Consider the following 16,775-nt stretch of genomic DNA (forward strand, 5'->3'; position numbering starts at 1 on the left):
TATTTGTGGTTATTCACAAATATAACATGTGCTTTTGGGCTTTTGCACTACACCGCCCAGAAGTTATGACGAAATGCGTACACTGAATCAGGCCGATGCACAGCGTAATACGTCTACAGAGCGATCACATGGGGGACAAAGTCGAATGTGGTGCTTCTCGAGGGACGAATGGTAATGACAGGTGTATACACACAGGTAAGGTGGCACTTATCTAATTCGATTTAAGAATTCTACCTGATATGCCCCATTGCTACTTGGTACCTATTCTTGAAGACTGGCCAAAGATGGAGACACACACCCAGTTAAACATACCGATTGAGTAAATATAATAAAGGGATATATAATAAATAATCTGCTGAACATTTCTAACTGCTTTATTAATACATTGGTGGTTGTAGCGCTATACCTATTAGCAGACATTATATATTCTGTATTTATGTAGAAATTTACTTTTTCTGTCACGCAGAACAAAGATACCTGCAGATGCTGATATGAGCCATTCCATGTTCATCAACACCTTTGCGAACACAAGTCCATCAAATATCCGACCCAGACATTGAAAGAAGAGGTCGAACAATCACGGTGCCCCTATACGCCTCCTCCTCAAGCCCAAGGTAAGTAACTTTACACTGTTTGAAACGAGCGTCTTGATGTAAGTCCTCAGACATTTGAAAGGAAAGATGGAAAATAACCAATGGCTGCTTTAAACAGAGGTGTGCAGTCATCGCTCGCGTTTCTTCAGCAAAACTCTTCAACATTTCTCGATTTCTCGAGACTGAATCGAGAAGCGAAATTCGGTGACATCTTTCTCAGCGATGTTCTTTCACGTCATATGGTAGAATTGCCGCATACTGCGATATTTGTGTAAAAAACACGAGAAATTCTGCCTTGTCACCTTCGAGAACTCTTCGTAATGCACAGCAGCACGAAACTTGCGGGATAAAAAACTTTGACATCACCTGTCTTGCCGCTATACTTCCCACGCCCTCGGTATACACCCAGTTCATTTGCGCTATAATAATAAAAAAACAAGCCTTATACAGAGAATACTTGAGTGCGTGGAGTTGTATGTCGTAAGTGCACGAAAGCCTGAACAATGCTTTTCACGCTCGGGAAAAGCTTTTACGTTGCCTTTGCTTACCAGACGCCTTTGTCTGTATTGGACATGTCACGATGTCAACTCGCCTCTCTTGTGCATTTGTTTTTTTTTATCTTTCTTACCGTCGTGCTTATGGAAGGGCGTAAAAGACTTTCGTTTGGGCGTGGAAATTGCTAATACTTATGGAAGCAGAAATCCGATTACGGTCGAGCTCTGTTACGACCGGGTCTGAACCGAATATATAAAAGCGGTGATGCCGAAACGTTCCCGTTAACTCACAAACGAATCGCATGTTTTTCCAAAGAGTTTTTCGAAACAGCTGAAGTTGGGTTGTTTAGCATAGCTGTATTTTCTACCGGCAACGGCCACTACATCTGACAAAAAGAAATAAAGCAGTCTAAAAACGCGTCACGAAGCTACACGGACAAGATTAGTTCAGACGATTTTGCTGCCTAACCGCTTTTAGCCGCATCTTCATGCAAGATATCGGAGCTCGCGTGGTGGAAGGATGGGAGGGAACCAATGCCGAAAGCGGCCGTAAACTAACATGCCATAAGGACGCACTAACTTTGACGCTCTGTCTGGAATGTGAAATCGGTATCTACGTCTGCTAGGTCTTCCAACGTGCTAAACACAGCGCTAGGTTCTCGTCGCGAGGTCCCTTTTCTCGTCAGCTGCTTCCCTACGCGAAATCGACCTCGGAAGGGTAGCCGGAGTTGTGTTAGTGGTTAGTACACCTTCTGTTGCGTGAAAGTTTCACCATTAGGAAACACATAAAGCAAATCCCTCGAGTATGACTGCTGGTGCTTTAGAACGTTGCATTATACTTATATGTTAATCATTATTATTGTGGTTATTATTTATTTATTTATTTATTTATTTATTTATTTATTTATTATGACAGTGCTTGGCAACTTGAAATGTATTGTACACCAGTTTAAGCGAGCTCTGAAAATAGGCATTTGAAAAAAAAATTAGATTAGGCCACTCCAAAGCGCGTGTCGGTATCTGTGCTAAGTAAAGGTATGGTGAGCGGGGTAATTAAATGATATACGCAAATAAATAGCATGTAAATAGTTGTCATAATTTTTTTTTTGCACGCGCAATCTCACTCAATGTCAGTGCACCGCACAGGTCACACAACATTATTGTCATGTAATGAGCGTGTTTGTGTACTAGACATCATTTGTAAGTTATGCCGAAATGCAGTCACAAGTTCAGGCGCATGCACTTTGTGAAACGTCGATGCAGCGGTGTTTCAAGGACGAAGGCGGTTTATCATTTCCGTTAGGATAATGAAGGTGAGAAGCCCTGCATGCAGAGAGACGTATGACACATACGTCGTAGAACATTTGAGTACCAGCGTGTTTCACAATTCCTTGCAAGTGGGTTTGCCTTAGGAACTCAATGTGTTTACTTTGTGAATTGCAATATGTGGTTAAACGTTATTTACTACATATTTCATTAGTAGGGTTTTGTTAATTGTTCAACTGTGCATATCGATTTCTTTGGCAGGTGATGTCAGGCTCTCTGTGTAACCCAGTTTAATGAGTATACTTGTTTTATATGCCACAGGCGACATCTAAACTTTATCTGAGCTCCGATATGATACACGGCAAATCGCAAGTCACACAACTTCAGACAAGTAAAAGAAACACATTGCAATACGACGTAAGCAAGACAGACACTCAAAACTCTAAACAGAAACACAGCGAAAGATGACACAAGCGTTTCAGACACTTATCGCATATTTCTCAAGAAAACAACTATTGACGTATAAAATTATTCTGAAATAAGATGCATACAATGTCTCTATCTCTCTCTTTCACCCCCCCCCCCCCCCCCACCCCCGCCCACACACACGGGGCTATCTTCCAGTCTGTTTTAAAATGAAAGAAAAGTGACAGTCATTCCACTCTGTGAAGATGGAAAGGCAGTGAAAGCTGACGACAGTCAAAGCTCTCAAACGAAAAGCAAAGTGCTTTCGCTGCCATTCCATCTTCACAGAGTGGAATAGTTGTCATTTCTTGCGTTGCGAGTATGGCGTCGTTGCGCGTTCGGAGGTGCCCGGGCTCACGGTTCTCGTTTTCGTTCAGCATCGCGGTAACGTTATTCGTCGGTGGTCGTTTCGTGCCGGCGCCGTTTACATTCTCGTTGCTGTTCCCTCCGGCGCTCCTCGTACGCATGTTGTTATTCTTCGGGTGTACAAACTAAACGTGTCCGCCCCATCGATAACGCAGCTGTCGAATGGCTCACACTCCCTTAATCAATGGCTCATACCCCCGTAGAGGCGGCCTCCCAATTACGGCGACAGAAGAGGAGTGATTTCAGCGCTGCAACGATGAGCGGCAACGGAGACAGCTGTGGAAGAAGACGACGAACGCGCGAGCAGTGGCACTAGCACGTATGCGCGGTTGGAGCCGGCACTGAAAAATTTGAACGCAATTTTTTTTTTTCAGGAACATCTGTTCTTACCCGTATGTCTGGGGCCTCTTGGGGTCCCACGTGGGACAAGAATAGTTGAAGGACACGTTACAGGTTCTCGAGCCAAAAGCGGTATGTGCCATTGAGCTTGGACTCTGTCTGCAATATCACCAGGATCGGCCCACGTGACGATTTTTTCTGTTACCGGACGCCGAAAAAAACTACGGAAGGTTAGTCATATACAGGTTTCGCTGTAATGAATTCTGGAGATTTTGCATGCCGAAGCCACTATCTAATTGTGAGGTATGTCGTAGCGGGGCATAGTCACCACGTGGATTTTGACCACCTGGGATTATTTAATGTGCACCTTAGCCTAAGTACACGAGCATTCCGGCACTTCGCCCCATCGAAATGCGGCCGCCACGTTCGGCATCGAAGGCGCGACCTCGAATTTTGCAGCTGCAGCAGCAGCGCAACCTTGTAGCCATTAAGCTACTACGATGAGTTCAACACATTTTTACAATAAACCTGCGCATAAACGAGATAGCCAGGCGCACTCGTTTCCTCCTGCTTCATAGCTGTCGTTGCTCTTTAGTCATTTCTTTATTTTTGCTGTTCATGTTAGAGGGAAGTGTCATACTAACAGAAAAGATACATAGACCAGCGAAAGAAAACGACGGACTAACGTAGTGGTTTCTGGAAACCACTAGGTTGGCAGGACTGTTTCGTCAACAACTCAGGTCACTTGTTACTGTGTGTGCTGCTGTACCTCGTACGTACTGTATATGGGCACGCCTCCTAGATAGCACAAAGCCTGTGCACTTCGATCCATGGCGCCACGCTACCGTGCCCGACTGCCATAGAATCTAATGGGGATGTTCTCGAGTAAGCCATCGTGATTTTGACGTCCCTGCTTTCGCCACGCCTGGCTAGGCAATGGAAATTTCGGTTTAAGTAGCATGACTTCATAAAGCAGAGTGCGCAGGACTGCTATCCAGAAGGCGTTAAAGTGGGTCGGACATTTCATGCGTCAGCCCGTCCATTTTACTAGCATGCTAGGCGTGTGGCTTGGGAAGCATGTTTTTCTCTCGGCCACTGCAAGTCGGTTGGTTCATTATGATTGCTTCTGGTCCAGGCACATGCAGTCTCGGTCAGAAGCAAAGCTCGTCACTCTTCTTTCACGTTACGGCCATCACGAACAAGCTTGAGGCCGCATTCTCACAGACACTTGCCTTCCAAAAAAGAAAACAAAGAATAAAGTTCTTTTGGAATTAACAATGACTTTCACACGTTTATGTGAATTATCCTTCTCTTGATGTAATACGTATACTGTATGTTATTTTTATTATATTACTGCCATCTGACATCTCTTCGCATAGCTCATGGCTGACCAATATCGTCTATTCTCCTTTTTTAGTTCATTCCCGGGTTTGTAAATAACCTGTCCTCAGACGCAAACTTAGTTGGCTCTGTTTAGTGTTCTCCTTATATTGTTTTTTAAAGTTAGTTCTATGACCCATGCACTATACGCCTCATTCTCCTCTCCTGTGCTCCCACCGTTGCTATTTTTTTCGTTCATTCGTTCCTCCTCCCCAACGTATGACGGCGGTGGTATGAGATACACGTACTTTCTAACCTATCTTCGCTCACCACATTGTCCGGCTCGTCTAGGAAGCGGCGCTAGGCCGCCATTGTTTGAGGACGCTGCTCTAAGCCGTGGGTTGAAAGCCTTGGAAGATGCAAGGAAAGCCTTATTGGAAAGTCTTAGCGGCACGGAAGCAGGCAACCATCCTTAGGCCGGACGTCTGCCTCGCATATAACAGGGCCCTGTTCCCTTTACACGGGCATCCTTTCGTTAACTCCTTAATGTCCTCATTTGTCAAGCCTTTTTCTTCCGTTTTCCGTCCTCTCTTTGTCCGTAGTCCGAGACGAAAAGTGGTTATAGCGCGCGCTGGTGCGTTTATTATCTTAGATGACTAATATTACGCCATTCGAGAGAAAATGATCGCCTCTGACTGAAAAAAAAACTTTTTGGAGAACCGGCATCCCAGTTCCCACGATCATTGCGAAAGCGATTAGTTGTGAATTGTATTTTTTTTACATTTTAATTATTGACTCTAAGCCACGCGCTTTGGAATAAAAGTCGGCGAGACGTGAAGAACAACCTTTTGCCTCAAACTTCTTTCCGAAAACAATTTCGAGTAGATGTGGCGTACACTCGAAGTACTGAATACGAATCGATAGGCATTCTAATACTGTACACTACCTATTCGCATTCGAAAAAGAACTATTAGCTGCTTTCGAATATTCGAAATGAACACATGTTTTTTAACAACCAAAAGCGAAAGTACAGATTCTATTATCCATCTGCTAAGCAAAGTATTGCAAACTGTCAGAAGGGAACAGCAAAATAACTTGAAGCGAGGCAGAAATGAAATTGCTAATGCAAGCTTATTTTTGGTCTACGCGGCGCAGGACTACGTGGCAAACTGCGAGTTTTGCTTATAGCCATTGTTTAGTGTTTTTGACAGTTCAATCGTGATAGCTGTTTTATTTTTGACGCCGCAACTTGTAGTGCTTTCCTCGTGACAGGTCCTCTTACGCGTGTCCGTGCCACACAAGCCCTTCAGTAGCTTCTTTCTTTTGAGTCAGTGAGTAGTACCTGAGGCGTTCGGTGGGCTGGTTGGTCGGTATGATATCTATCTGCCGATTCTCCACATGAAAGCTGCCTCTCAATACACAGTAACATAATTGCATTTTTCTTATACGACACTGATCTGAGGAGACAGACAAATTCATACGAGGGCCCCACAAGGCAATCGCTCTTGCTAGTAGATGACGTACGCCTCTCTCGCGAGTTTCCACTTGCACAGAATTTGCTACCTTGGTCCCTGATGGCCTGTTATCCATCCCCGAAAAGACATGTGGTCCCTGAGCTCTCTGCTAGCTTATATCTAAGGCGTACAGATTGAAAAGAAACAAAGCTAAGTGGCAGCGCTTGCAGTGCTGTGTCTGTCCCGGCTCTTACGCTCAGACTAGGTGAGACCCAACTCTCTGGCTCTCGTGTTGACACACGGAACTAATCAGGCAACGCCGGGACCTCAGTCATAAAAAAGTAGAAAATAAATATGCTGAACACTTCCTTTTCGTGCATGCCAGCGTACGTAACGTCTTCACTATTTGTTTAATCTCATGTTGCATAAATTAAAGAATATATATGTAGCGAATGAAGCAAAAAGAAGAGCGCTGCCTCGATTCTTTCCGCAGTCACAATAGCTGTCCCACATGGTCACTGTAGACAAGAAGGTGTTATTTTCGGCTGCGCTTGTGCAGCGAGCTGTCTCGGTGTAAGCGAAGTCCGAATGACGTAAGCAAGAACGGATCTAGTACCGTGCTAAAAGACAATTGCCAAGTAAAGCGCACACATAGAAGGGTCACACGGGCTGTACAGCGAAATGCTAGATCCGAGGGACCCCATATGTCTCATCTGGCTCCCGAGCCCAACTGCTTGCCGAGAGGCAACATCTGCAAGCACCGCTTGAATTTAGCGACTGTGGAAAGTAGCGAGCTCTGAGATGCTCAAGTGAGAAGGGGTGTACCGGAGAAATTTTTCTTAACTCGGTATAAAGAACGCACTCTTCGATGAACACTGAACCAAGCTTCTATGTGCACTGCCTGTCGACCTTGAGTGCCATAAATTATTGAATGAGTGGGTACAAAGTAAGATAAACGCGTATTTCGTATCCTGGGTAAGCTGCAGTTCGCCTGTCATTTAAGCGATTAAAAATCTCATGGCAAATGCTTTTATTTACAGGTAAATTATTTCATTACTGTGACGGCTGTGTTGCAGCACATGATGTCGCACAATACTTCGACTGCGATAATTAAGGAGCTAATAGTAATCTGCTGAACTTCCTCTGAAGCGTCGAATCTTTCATCTGCTATATTTGCGCAACGATGTAAAGTCTTAATAGATGGTTCGAGAAACGCGGGTTAATCACGTATGTTAATTAGTTTAGGTAACAGTCTAAAGTATGACAACCATGACTTGGACCCCATGCATCATCGCGAAATCGCAGATCCATCAGAATATGATTGTTCGTTGGAAAGCTTCATAAAACTCAGCCTGAGCTTTTTTTATATTTCCTGAAGAGGACTTTGTCGAATTTCCTTTTTAATGAGTTGAAACTTCACTCCTATGAACATTTCTCGACTGTGAAAAGAAATAAAGGGTTAATCGTTGGAGTAATTCTCTTAATTACAAACTGAACGCCGGGATTCCGTGCTTTGCCGAAGGTCTGACCCAAGAGGTCGTAAACGAATGCTCGCGGTAAAGTGCTCTGGCAGCATTAGCATGATATGAGTAATTAACAAGTGGCAAGAGCAGCGCGATACGTCACTGTTCGCGACTGACGCCACACCCTGCACTTAGCGTAGCGGCGGCGCTAACGCCTGTTATGTGGTGTAGCCTCATTTACAACCTCATCAACTTGCCTAGCAATTGCAGCCGTGTACTATGGCGCTTCCTACAAAGCAAATTCTTGAACAGCACCCCTAATGAGGACGAATGCTTCCGTGCGTTCGCAAATCTGGCGGCGACGTCAATTTTGTCGCCCGTCACGCAAGACTCTAAGCCCGAAACTCGAAGACTGATGCATCCAGTACGCTATCGTAGCAGCGTCAACATTAATTATCGTGCAGCGAGCGTTGAACAACCTCGTTTTGGGTACGTCGTAATTGTTAATTACATTACATTGGTAGTACAAAGCATCCGCCCTTTCCTAGCGAAAACAGGGAAGGCTTCCAGTATTGCGAGCAGCACGAAATGTTGACTGGCAGAATCCAAACAATTAGCGGGAAGAATTAGCCGTCACGAAGTTTATTCGGATTCACTGACGTGCTAGTTGGTTCACTATCACAGAAAGAACAGTGCTTCAAGTCGGGACACAAAAAAAAACGCAGCGCAGTGTGTGTTTGTCGTTCATACTTTGTGTGCCGTCTTGAAATGCCGTTCTTACTGTGAAGTTTATTCCCTCTTCTAAGGAGTACAAAAAAAAAAACGGAATGCTTGGGCTAACATAATTAGCTGCACACATGATAAACCGTTCGCCATGTGAGGCCACTAGTTCAACCAAATTTCAACGGGCTTCCTATTCCTCCTGCTCTGTGTCCATATAGTCCCAATAATTAAGAGCCGGGGTTTCAGGCCTGTTGTCCCGTAAATTAACAAAGTTGCATGCGTCTGACGATGCAGAATGAGAAACTTCGGCAGACACCTCAGTTAGGTTGTGGGCTCATAAGGCTTCCAAAGAAAGAAAGAAAACATGATGTCAAGGGTGAGCATGCACACGAATACACGTCGTGTTCCTCTGAATAGGACGTTACATTTCTGATTTTCGAGAGTGTCTCGCTTTCGCTGTTCCCGTGTCCGTTAAGTACCCATCACACACTCCTGGTATCGTGAGTTCAAATATAGGCCCCGTCGGTAGCATTAATAGCGGAAAATTAAATCTGCCTCAGACAGGCTACCTGATACATCGACAGGGTCCCATATTATTGTGAAACGCGCGCTTCTCATTTCTATTGTGCTAGCTTTAAGTGGTCAGTCGAGTGATGTTACGTGAGATGGCTGTTAACCGGGGTTGTCATTCCACGTTACTCCCCTAACAACGTGAAACCAATACGCGAAGAACGGCGAGGACAGCTTAGGTCCGTGCTTCAGAGGCATTTAAACCTGGTTCAGGTAACTTTTTACAACATAGTTTTCTTGTAAATGTCTCCCCACATCATCGCTTTTGATTTTCTCGTATGCGAACTGAAAGCAAAGAAACACTTGCGTGCGCAGACGTACACTTATCAGGTTTTCCCGAGTGAAGTTACGCATAAATTTTACTGCTTCTGTTTGTCGGATACACCTTTCATGATGCTTAAGCTTCTTTTTTTTTTTTGTAAATTTACCGCCTGCTCAGGCGATCTCTTAGTTATTAGCCGGCCATTTCAGTGCGGTACTATATCAAATAATCGTCTCCAGTTTTTTTCAAACCTACCTTGCATGCCTCCTCCCAACCGCTGTAGAATTTCTTCTTTTAAAGAAAGGCGATAAGGAACCATAGGCAGAGTTTTTGGTGTTTCTGGCGTCCAGGTAACGCGACATAAGACTAAGAAACCGTGTGTCATCATTTCTTCTTGTTTTTTTTTTAAATTCAAGAACCTTTATCCTGAGCTGCTTAGAAATAAACAAAAAGGAAACAAGAAGAGCTTTGTAGATAGCGATAGCCCATCAGTGTCCAATTAACCTTGCAGAACTCAGCCCAATGCGTTCTACGAAGACGTGAGTGTGTGGTCGATGCTAAGTGAAAGATAAATAGAAAATTATAGGTTGCTAAAAGAAAACCTAAACTTCACTTTGGCAGCCGCACAACTCTGATATGAACAAAGAGCAAGCTATTCGCAGTCTCTGCATTGAGTACAAGGCTATGAAATAAACACCAAAATGAAACCCAACCTGAAAATTCAGCTGTTCTTGCTTGATATGAGCTTTTCCTTAAGCATATTGAGCAAACTCGACAAATACCATCTTGCTAAACGGCTTAAGCACATTTTTCACGACGCTTCTCTCTTATACAGACACCTTCGAGGAAAAATATTATTATTATTAATAATCATAGTGATTATTAGTTCACTATGGCGGCAACGCTTTTTTATGATGCACATTACCAATGTGAGGGTTAGGTGAAAAATCTGACTGCTTCCCAGTAGGAAAGGTAGCAATATAATAACAAACATAACTGAGAATACAAAACAAAGCGAACGTATATATATATATATATATATATATATATATATATATATATATATATATATATATATGTATATAATGTAGCAGCAAACTAGAAATAAACAACACTAAATGAAAGGAACTTAAACAATAATAACAATTAGGGTAAAGCAAAGCATCAAGGTACAGGGTATCTCATCTAGGGGCGGGGGAGGGGGGTAGACATTCTTCGTTCCTTACTTGACTTTCTTCGTTTATTAAAGCAGAAATAATCATGAAAATACGGTGGATTATCCTTAACATGGAGAAAGCTTAGCAGGATTACCTTTTCGGTTTCTTTTCCCAATGATAATCATAGGCGGCTCAGCAAATATTTCCATGCTGCGACCTATCAAGAGGAGAGAAGTCATGGAAGCACCACTTCTCTATGACAAAGTTTTGTTTTATAACCATCTTGTTTATGTTGATTCCTTTTGAACCATGCTTGTTATTCTTCCTCTTTTTCATTTGCTTCTTGTTTGCCTCTGCGTTCTACATTTCTCACATAGAAATCGAAAACAATATGTTTTTTGCTTGTTTGTTTCGTTACTCGAAGATACCTGTCACGATATCAGCATTGAAAAGCGCTGGAAGCCTGCGCTTGCGTAGGGATTCATTTCGAAGTCGTGGAGCGTTTCGCGGGCACTCGAAGTTCAAAATGCAAAACGAGGAAGCAGCGGTATCCTACCAGGCAGCCGATTGCACTTCTCTGTTTATACTGAAACAGAAAGAGCGCTCGAGGAGAAACGAAACAGCAGGATATACACTAAAAAAGAAAGAAAAGAAAACGAAGGATAGCATTCTCCGACGACGAAACTCGGAGGCGAGGTGCACCCGGAAATTGCATGCCATGGCTCAAATTTATTGCTCACCTTCGAGGTCACGTTCATCGGATATCGTAGGCATCTTTTCCTATAGGCATGAATAGATAAGGCCAATTTTACGCACCCTACAGGTTTGGCGCACAGTTTTATTGTGTAGGCGTTTTCAGATTTGAAAAGCGTGAAAAAGCCTCCAGACAGTTTGCCGCGTGACACCAGGCTGTTTCCTTTTTTTTTACATTTTTTTTTGTCCACATTGAGTTTCGTTTTATGCCGGAACACAGCTTAGTATGAGTTTCGTAGTTTCGACTTGTGCAAAAACATCTGGTAGAGGAAATGCAAGAAAATATGGCTCAGAAATGACGTGGCGTCGAACATAGTTCAAGGTGTTTTCAATACTCATACTTTCATTTTGTGACTGCTGAACGGAACAACGCAAAACCGTATGTAAAGAATTCCGCGTCTTTAGGTACTTTTTTGGCATTGCTTGTAAAAAAAAAAGGAACTATATCCAGCTCAGTTAAGGTAACGACCAGTCTATTTCTAGCTGATCTTGAACCATTGTTTGATCGTTCGTTAAGTTATTTGATAGCGTGTTATTCGTGGTGCATTCGTAGTTTAACGTACATTGCAATTATGCTTTAGTGCATATGACAGAAGTCAATCTGTTTTTTTTTTACCCACTCCACCTGCCCCTTTCTTTTCTTACTCTTTGTCTTTACCTCGCTTTTTTGTGCTTTTCGCGTTTGTGATCGTACGCTTGTATTCAAATGGGCTGCGAAAGTTTTCTTCATTTGATTTGTGTAGTCGCCCAGGCGCGCTAGACAGATGTTAGGGCTGCTACAGTGGTTAATATATTGCAGCAATTGCATTCATGTTACATGCACACCTCATAACTGTTCAAAATATTGACATATGATTTGTTTTTTTCTTTTCTTTTTCGCAAAATCCTGAGCTAGAGAATGCTTCTGTACGCGACCTTCCTGCTATGATCTCTCATGAAAGCGGGCAGTATTGCGAAGTAATCTATATAACAAAATATTCTCTTGGAGCCCACTATTAGGTTAGAGCCATAATTGCTTTTCAAGTCGCTTCTTATTCCTAACTCTTCTGTTAGGAGTGCTTGCATGCTGCAAAAATGTTATATCTTGTTCGGTTTTTATATTTCTTAAAGCGCTTGTCCACTTTTGAGCGACCGAGAGCAAGTCCGCCCACTAGAACCTTCGCTTTGAGCTAAGTACCGATGTGAAAGAAAGCGCGAATGAAACACAAATTTTTACCCCCGTATTCAGAAATGCAACTTAACTTGGAGCCCGTGCTTGGCGTGATATAAACGACGCCTGGTGCGAACGCGCCCAAGACGCTCATTGCGTTTCTTTTGGTGCGTTCACGACAGGCGTCCTTTAAGAGGAAGCTTTAGCTCGGGCCCAACTCCGACGCGGCCTATTCAAATACATGTAAAACGCAAAAACGTTTTTATGAGATAACCCCTGGACCGATTTTGATGAAATTTGTTGCATTTGAAAGAGAAAGTTAAATTCTAGTGACTTTTGGAAGCGGAATTTCGATTTAGGGCTTGAATTTTCTTAAATCGATTTTCAAATATTTGACCGTTTGAAAAAAATGGAAGCACGAAGTTTACAAATTCATAGCTCTGCATCAAGAACTGATATCACGGTTCTGTAAACGGCATCCATTAGATCATGCAAAGCGGACAAATTAAATATGTCATTTTACATCTTACGTGAATTTGTTACTTCGGTTACAACGGTTTTGCAAAAGTTGTATTTCCCTATGATTAAATATTTTTGACATTCATGTGTAACACATCAATTTTGTCCGCTTTAAATGTACTATTAGATGCAATTCACAGAATTGTATTATCATGTTTAGTGGTTGAGTTACAGAGTCGTAAACGTGATAGTTTCGTTTTTTGAAAATGTTCGATTTTTGGCAATTTTTAATAAAACATTCACAACCTAAATCAGAAATTCGAAAGCAACAGTCACTAGATTTTAAGTTTGTCTTTTAAATGCAACAAACTTCGTCAAATTTGCTGCAGTGGTTGCCGAGAAAAACGAATTCTCCTTTTACATGTATTTAGATAGGAGCACTCGAGCTAAAGCTTCCTCTTAAATCAAGTCAAGCGTGGGCTTCAAGTTAAGATGCATTTATGAATACGTTGGTTATTGTCGTAATCGAAGCGTCGGCAGGCGATGTAAGCGTAGGGCTTAGTTCACGGTCTCAGTTCGCTTTCTATATCACGGTTCTGCCCGGGGCTGCTTTTTGTTAGTTTAAGGTCAACAGTTCGTTTTGTAACATGTTATGACACAGCGAGTGTTTCACGTTGGGTCGTATACCAAGTTGTATCATAATCTCCAAACTCAAGAAGTGAAGGGCTATACAGAACAATCATCGCTTTCTTTCTTTCTCTTCCGCTTGTTGTGTTTAGTGCTTTCTTTTTTGGTTTCTAAACAAGTTTTCACTTGGGTTTGTTATTCAGTAAGCTGATGCTAAATAACTTTTAAAGAAGCAGTAAGGGGTGCTACATGCAAGAGCTGGCTACCCCAAGGTGCACTCAACAAATACTCACGTTGCCCATTTGTCTATTTAACACACGTGCGCGTACTAGAGAGATGCAAACGTACGTGGATTACAAAAGACCCCTCAATAAAAACAAAATAAATTTAACCAGACGAATGTCTCATATGAACAAGTGTTGTTGATTATAAGTTCATAACGCTGAATAATAAAATAGCGTTATGCCATTGTCAATAATGGTGTGGGGCTTCTACACTTCTGGAAACATGCGCTAACTCCCCTTTCGCTTGATCACAATAGATGTCTGCCGTGTGCAGAAAACCTTGGGTTAAAGAGTAATAAAATTCTTGTTTTTTTCCTCTAAATTTACGCTACTATTTCTAAACTTCCCCTAACGATAGAAATAACCTGATATTGCCTAACTAAATTACCAAAATCAACTTAGGATAAATTCCTTTCTATTGTTTTTTTATGGTTATCGGGGCACTACCATTTTTTCCCAGAAAAATAGCAAACTATACGCGCCTATATGAAATATGATTACCTGTGACGCGTTCAAAAGGATCCTGCCACTATGAGTGCCGTAATCAAGTTGCTATTATAGCTTGCGCTTTCATTAGGGATTCTGCAGAAAAATAACTCCTTTCCAGGAGCCGGCAAGCACTTCCGAATCATTCGCGTCGTACCCCAAGCGTCAGTTAAATGGCTCGAGCAGTGGTCAGCTAGCTGCTTATGCTAATGACATAGTTTGTTCACGTAGCCGCCGCGCATGCTGATTAATGATGCTTGCTTGTTCGTCAAGAATATCGAGGGGGAAAAAAGAAGTCGCGAGAGCAAGGCGCTTTGCAAACCTTCTTCGACTTCATTTTCCTGAGCAGTTTTCTCCTCATTTCTCGCATGCGTACGTGTTATATCCGACGCGCTTGCTACAACGAACCGCTATCTCTTTCGCAAAGTGCTCGCTCCGCATGCACAAATGGAGACTGTAATTGCCTCTTAGCGTCGTGGCCGTGCCCTCGTCCTTTCGCTGTCGCGCTTATATCGCGGTCACGTGTCAAGTTGTGCGCACGCGTATGGCGGCCCACCCGCAGTGACATCTTGTGTGACAAACGACGACACCTAGTTTGCTCCAGCGCGCGCGCGCGCTTTAGTTTCGCGAAAAAGAGGGGGAAACAAGGTCGCAAATTGAAAATATGCAATTGCCATTTCCGTAATTTAGCCCGAATGCGGTGTATACACGCCCCATGGCGCCTGTCATTCCACATGGTGTGCGAAACTGTAGCGAGGAAGGGAAAGCTACGGAGGCAAAGCGCGCACAACTGAGAGCGCTTCTGACAAGAGTCTGGCCTTTTAATCAACGCTAGTTTACGCTGGGGAAGAGAATTAAACCATAAACACCTTATTATTAACAGTTAATTAAAACAGGGCACACCTCCGAGTGCAAAGATTTACTTATTTTGCGGCTCTTCCCTTCTGCGTCGGGGCAAACGCGAAACCGTTGCAGGTGGAAGCTGCGTGGATTCAGCGCCTATTATGAGCAACCAAAAGCACTGTCAAACGTTGGCGGACTACTTGGCGCCGTAACACTTGTGCAGCAGCACGCGCCTGTAGCTTTCTCTTCGTTCGCAATTGGATTGGATTGGAGAAACTTTACTTATGCCTGCAGTTGGGCGCTCGCGCGCCCCGACGAGGGCCTACGTCATCCTCGAAGTTGCCGTTACTCGGCGCGGGTCTCCGCTCGCCGTTGCCGGCTCGCTGGGTCCGTGCCTTTCGAGCGCCTCGAGGACCTGCTGGACGGCCCAGAGCTGATCGTCTCGGTCGTAGCTCTTTGCGGCTGCCTCGAGCCGCGGTGGGAGTGTTCTTGATTTAGCGTCTTCTGGATATTTAATGCAGTCCCACAAGATGTGCGTGTAGTCTGCGGTCTCCCTCCGGCAGACTCTGCACATATCTGTCGGATATGTCTCGGGGTACATGCGATTCATCAGTTTCGGGCTCGGTAGCGATCCGGTCTGGAGCTGTCTCAGTACTACCGCCTCCGCTCGACTCAGTCTCGGGTGCGGGGGTGGAAGAGTCCTGCGAGCCAAGCGGTAGGCCTTCGCGATTTCATTGTAATCCGTCATGCGGTCCTTAGTTCCGAACCACGTCGGACGGTCTGTCGCCGGGGCGCGGTTGGTTAGCGCTCGCGCCGCGGCGTGTGCCGTCTCATTATGGTTCTCATTGCGTTCCGACGCGTCGCCCGCGTGCGCCGGGAACCACTTGAGTCGTACTTTTCGTTCGTCTAGTTTTACCGCTCGCAGTACGCGCTCAGCCTCCCTGCAGATTTGCCCTTTGGCGAAGTTTCGCACCGCCTGTCTTGAGTCACTCAGCACCGTGTGGCAGTCTGCGTCGGCGATGGCCAGGGCGATGGCTACCTCCTCCGCTTGTTCCGCCTCGGTGCTTCTCACGCTCGCTGCCGTCCTCGTGGCGCCGGTTGACGCCTCTATGACGACCGCTGCGAAGGCGTTCCGTTGGTATTCGGCCGCGTCCACGTACCGCGCGTGTTCGTCGTTGGCATGCTGGTCGATGAGAGCCTTGGCCCTCGCCGCTCTTCTTCCCTTGTTGAACTCGGGATTCATGTTCTTCGGTATGGGGTCCATTCTGGTCTGGCGTCGGACCTCTTCGGGGACGGGGAGCTTCATCTCCACCTCGTTCGAGCGTCTTATTCCCAGATCGTCCAGTATCTTCCTCCCGGCTTTGGTCATGGACAGCCGCTCCAGTTGAGAGGTCCGTTGCGCTTCGGCTATTTCTTCGAGCGTATTGTGTAGCCCGAGTTGTAACAAGCGGGTCGTGCTTGTGGACTCGAACAGGCCCAGCGCCGTCTTGTACGCTCTTCTGATGAGCACGTTGATCTTGTTTCGTTCGTGTTGCAGCCATCTGTGGTAGGCTGCAACGTACGCGACGTGGCTGATGACGAAAGATTGGACGAGCCTAATTAGGCTCTCCTCTCTCATGCCAGCCTTTCGGGAAGTGACTCGTTTGAGGAGTCGAATCGCGTTGGCTGCTTTTGCCTTGAGACGGGTGATGGTTTCGCCGT

General features: G+C 44.5%; 1 long non-coding RNA gene across 7 annotated transcripts in view; it reads left to right on the forward strand.

Annotated features, from left to right (window-relative positions):
• Nucleotides 1-16,775, forward strand: part of LOC129383818 (uncharacterized) — a 514,476-nt gene that overhangs the window by 363,984 nt on the left and 133,717 nt on the right. For all 7 annotated transcript variants that reach the window (XR_011890290.1, XR_011890289.1, XR_011890292.1 and 4 more), the window contains one exon: nucleotides 467-614. This is a non-coding gene — a long non-coding RNA (uncharacterized lncRNA). The remainder of the gene's footprint in view (nucleotides 1-466; nucleotides 615-16,775) is intronic.

The sequence above is a fragment of the Dermacentor andersoni genome, chromosome 9 (genome assembly GCF_023375885.2).
Source record: "Dermacentor andersoni chromosome 9, qqDerAnde1_hic_scaffold, whole genome shotgun sequence".
NCBI classification, from domain to species: domain Eukaryota; kingdom Metazoa; phylum Arthropoda; class Arachnida; order Ixodida; family Ixodidae; genus Dermacentor; species Dermacentor andersoni.